This window comes from Prionailurus bengalensis, chromosome B3 (assembly GCF_016509475.1).
Source record: "Prionailurus bengalensis isolate Pbe53 chromosome B3, Fcat_Pben_1.1_paternal_pri, whole genome shotgun sequence".
In the NCBI taxonomy this organism is placed as follows: Eukaryota; Metazoa; Chordata; class Mammalia; order Carnivora; family Felidae; genus Prionailurus; species Prionailurus bengalensis.
In genome coordinates this window covers 100,506,374-100,511,640 of record NC_057355.1, presented here as the reverse complement: position 1 = coordinate 100,511,640, position 5,267 = coordinate 100,506,374, and the positions used below count along the sequence as shown (strand labels likewise).

At 46.1% G+C, this 5,267-nt stretch overlaps 1 pseudogene; it reads left to right on the top strand.

The window, feature by feature from the left end:
• The first annotated feature begins 1,833 nt into the window (after positions 1–1,833).
• LOC122468101 lies at positions 1,834–4,680 on the top strand (annotated as a pseudogene).
• The last annotated feature ends 587 nt before the right edge of the window (positions 4,681–5,267 follow it).

Below are 5,267 nucleotides of genomic sequence, written 5' to 3'. Positions count from 1 at the left end.
CCACAGAGCCATGGCTCCTGCCAGTGTGCACAGTGCTCTCACAGATAAACAGCATGTTGTGGTGAGCACTTTCCTTCCTGTCAAGGGGTGGGTTGAGAAAATATCCCTCCATCCCACTTGGACTAAGTGGCATGCCTATCTACAGCAGAGGAGCACCCTGTCTGCCAGCCCACTGTCTTCAGAATTGTGGGTGCTGCTAGCCCCTGTAAAGCATGTAGATGCTCCGAACACCTCTGCTCCTATTCCTGTGGTGGCCCCTGCAGCCTGTAGGGAGGGAGGGAGGGAAATTCCCACTGATGCCTGGTGCACAGATGCCTGGAAGTAGGAACAAACCAAAGCAGGTGGTGGGCCAAACTGGGAGCAGTTTGGCTGTTGATCACTCATAAGCCCTGGACATTAACCCTTTGTAGTGACTGTTGAGCTATTCTAAAGGGATTAACCCTATGGCTTGGACCATGGCAAAGGGTAGATGATCGTGACTAAGCCCTTGTGGGGTCAGGATATGTGGAAAGACACTTGGGTTTGCCTACAAGGGGCTGCAGCAATCCTCACTGTCTTCCACATCCAGGCTTATAAGGCACTGACACCCCTAGAAATCAGAAAGCTAATGCCCTAGACTGGGTATGAGCCCTAACAACTGACCCTTCAGTAGATACAGCAGATTGGTTGCATAGGAAGAACGGCCATCATTATGCCCAGATGGGATGGCATGTTGTCCAGAATGCCAGACTGTCCTTGAAACACAGTGACTTGGGTAATGCAGTCATGTGTCGTCATGCTGTCATGTATAGCCTAAACAATGCCCAAGGCAGCTGTCAAAGGGAACTGGGGACATCCACTGAAGCTCCCAACCTGCGATGGATTGGCAAATTAACTATATTCCCTTCCTTCCTCTGAGTGAGGGTTGTAAATGTGCCCTGGTGCCATGGACACTATGTCTGGCCAAACCCAAGCTTTCCTGTTGCCGTGCAAACCATGCTGCTACCCTTAGGGGACTAGACAAACTGAGTACCACGTATAGATACCCTCATTGAATAGACAGTGGTTGAGGGTCACATTTCAAAGGTCATTACATGTATGACTGGGCAAAAAGAACATGACATAGAATGGAAGCTCCATCTCCCATATAACCTGCAAGGAGCAGGATTGGTAGAAAGGAAAAATGGAATATTAAAGCAGCAGATTAAATTACTAACAGGTAAAACCAACTTGGCCAGGTGGACTGAAGTACTTTCCCAGGCTTTTTTTTTTTTTTTGAGGGAGAGAATGAGAGAGAGAGAGCACATGTGGGGGAGGAACAGGGAGAGAGAGAATCCTAAGCAGGCTCCATGCCCAGCTCAGAGCCCAACGCTGTGCTTAACCGTGAGATCATGACCTGAGCTGAAATCAAGAGTCAGTTGTTTAACCAACTGAGCCACCCAGGCTTTAATGCATTTGGATGAGCAACAAGTAGGGCCTGTTGTCCCCTAGGCTAGACAGGGGACCCCTGCTGAGGCAGCTGATAATTGAAAAATTATGGAAGTTGAGAGAAACAGCCATTGCCCTGAGTCTCACTTTGATCAATGTGCCATGCTGCTAAGAACACCAAGCCTCATCATGACTGGGAAAGGAGTTATTGACTGGAATTGGCGGTGGGACATCCTGCCACAATGGATTAATTACTTCAAACCCCTGAGTGAGGGGAAACTGCTCAGTGCCCACTGAGATCCCACTGTCCTGCTGCAGGCTAGAACTGTTGAAACACACTATACCTGGAATGGAACAAGTACTATTAAAGGAGGAAAGAAGGTGGGGTCCTGGTCCTGTCCCCAGTCTGTCTCCTCATGCCTGACGATGCTGCCTCCCCGGGCCAACGTGTATGATATGCTCAACCAGGTCAAGTTCCCCAAGCTGCCAACCTACCTCTCCTCGAGGCCAGGAGGGCAAGTTCTGTTTTCCACTGGTACCTTTATCCATAATCTTTGTCCCCTCCATTGGCCTGGGGACATTATAATATATTTAGGAGCCCTTACTAAATTTACCCAGCAAGCCTTAAATGATAGCCAACAAACACTACCTTTACCGAATACTGAAATGGCTCATATGAGGAAAGCTCTCCTCCAAAATAGAACGGCCTTGGATATTATTATTGCCTCACAAAGAGACACCTGTGTCATTACCCAGGTTGTGTGTTCATACCTAATGAGTCTGCCAATGTATCATCTCTATTAAATCACATTGAGGGCACAAGTGAACACCATGAGTGATCCAACCCCCAGTATAGGGGACTTAGTAAATCAATAGCTTGAATCATAGGGCTCTTGGCTCTTGTTACTTATTTTGGGAATCAACATAGTCTGCGTTTTCTCTTGCATGTGTCTTTATTGTTGCTGTGGTGTCCACCTCCACCACAGTCAGATAGCCACGAAACAGGCCACCTCCGTGCTAGCAAAACCCCTTGCACACCACTCGGCACATGGTGGAAGAGGAGGGGTGTAAGACTGTAAAAACCGGTCACAAGGGGCAGAGTATTGGAGGTCACCCAGATGATGTGACTGCCAGTTGACCCTCAAGCTGGACCCAGACAACTAGAGACTACTTACTCCCTCCCCTGCCCTTGAATATATGCTCTGCCTATTATTCCCACAGTGAAGGTTGTTCCAAGGCCATAGCCTTAAGAGAGCAATGTGTTGTTTGGGACCCCTAGACTGAATACATGATTGATCCCAGTTAAGGCTTCTATGTAAACTTTTAGTATAACCATCTACTTATCTTGTAGCTGTCCACAACAAGCTTTGTAAATTCCCTTGCTTATTGAACCTGCCACCTGCCAATGTGATGTGGTCTGCCCCTTCATTTGGTCTCTTCTTGCCCTCTGGCACTGAGACAGTCTGCAAACCAAATTTCATTCCTTTGGATTAACATCAATTAACCAAATATTATCTAGAGTTAGTATTGTAGTGGATGTTGTGTAAGAGCCAAAAGAAGCACTTATTTAGTTATACATTTATCACACAGCAAATATTTATTGAGAGCCACCTGATAGGTGCTGGAGATATAATGGAAAGAAACGAAACACAAAGTTTTCAGTCTGGCAAGGTTGGCAGACATAAGTGTTACAAGTGCTACGAAGAAAAGGTGGTGTCAAGTTAATTTACTCAACACACATTTCTTGACCACCTCTTGCTTTGTGCAAAGCATAGAAATTACATAAACTGGGAAGTAGATCAGCTGCCCACGAGAGAAGTGAAGCACTAGCTAAAATGTAGGGGTTTTTTGAAGTTGTGAGTAAACCAGTTGTGTCTCTCTGGTGCATGAGTCAAGGATCATCAGGAGGAAGGGGCAGAAATTCTCTCCTGTCTTCCTACTACTGGCCACCATTAAAGCCATGCATCACATGGACTACCATTTCAAGGGGGGCAGCTGAGAGCTCTGGGAACCACCTCAGGCTGGCATGTGGTGAGGTCATCAAAAGGGCCTGCAGTGGAGGGAAAAAAGGCAGACAGAGAAATTCCCCTGATGAGGGGAGGCTCTGAACAGGCTCAGGTAAGGGATAAGTATAGATGTCTATGAAGGAAAGGGCCATGCTCCTCCCATGTGCTCTGAAAGTGGGTATTTTGATATCCTTTCCAACTTTGCTCTAAGTCCTAAATCACATGGAAAGTCGTGCCTTCTGCCCTCTCAAACAACCCTTTATTCAACTAGCCATCAAATCAACCAACCCAAAACTCACATTTCGCAAGTGGCCTTTCACGTAGAGCTCCTCCTCCACTTTTTCCCTTTCTGGTTGGTTGTCAACCTCGGATGCACATTTGAATTATCTGGGGAGTATTAAGAAATACCGATGCTTGACTTTCACTGCCTCGGAAATTCTGATTTAAATGGTCTGAAGTATCGCCTGATTTTTAAAAGCTCCCCAGGTAATTCTAATGTACTAACAAGCTTGATATTCCATAGTCTGAAAAGTATGACCGATGCACCATCTAACTCACTGAAGGAAAGAGAACACTGCTAATCATGCTCATCTGTTTGCTTGTTAGGCAAACTATCGAAAGCTTAAATTAGAATTACATAGGGTCTTACTTAAATAGATGGTAGGTGTAGAACCCTTGTAAATAGTTTTCAGAAAAACTAATAATAAATTAATAAATAAGGTGAAGAGGTGGTGGCCAGGACCCGAGTCCTGGGAAAACTATGGCCGCAAAGGGCAGCTGGTACATGGGTGCACAGTCTCCCACATCACGAAGGACATGCTCCCCAGGTCCCTATCCCAAGACCCCAGAAGAACTAGCTGAGGCTGCTAAAAAGTATAATATGCAGATAGAAAACTAGAAGCAATACCTGGCTGATGGCATGGGGTCTGACAATTACCAGAAGCTCCCTGACCATTCACAGCTTGAGAGGAATCTATGGTATGAATGAGATTACCTAGACCTGAGGCTTAACTGGGGTGGACTGATCACCTGGGACCTAGACGCACAACCAGGAACCGTGTGGACACATCCCTCACACTCATTTCTTGGAATCTAATGTGTAAGCAGCTCCTCGGCTTCCTGGCCTTCGTGCCGTTGATGTTTTGGGTCAGAGAGTATTACTCCATCTACCAGCCTGTGAGGTCAAAGCGGTATTTTTGTACTAATCTGCACCTGGAACTTGGAGGCTGATACCATCAAAGAACCTGTGGTTTACTAAGAGGTTTGAGGAGACTTTGTGTTCCCTGACTCCCTAATTCCTAGAGATTTAACTTTAATGAAGTCCCTAAGAAAACTTTGTCCTTGGGGCACATGGGTAGCGCAGTCGGTTAAGCATCCGACTTCAGCTCAGCTGAAGATCTTCAGCTCACGATCTCACGGTCGTGGGTTTGAGCCCCACATCAGGCCCTGTGCTGACAGCTTAGAACCTGGAGCCTGCTTCAGATTCTGTGTCTCCCTCTCTCTGCCCCTCCCCCACTTGCACTCTGTCTCTCTCAAAAATAAACATTAAAAAAAAAATTAAAAATACAAAAGAAAACTTTGTCCTTCTCCTTGCTCTCTCCTCTCCACCAAATTCTCTCCCAAACTTTCCAGTATGCTTAGTCTCTGAAGATGACAATCTGAGAAATTTATATGGGATGAATGACCATTGACTCACCTATCTTTAGGAAATAAGAATGTAAATAGCAGTGGTTTGGGATATTTGTTATGGGTTTGGAGGGCAGAGGTCATGGACAGGCCTGGGGAGAGCCTTTTTCTTGTCCTCAGTCCTAGGGCCAGGCAACCTGGAAGCCCATTTACAAATTTTAATTTTAT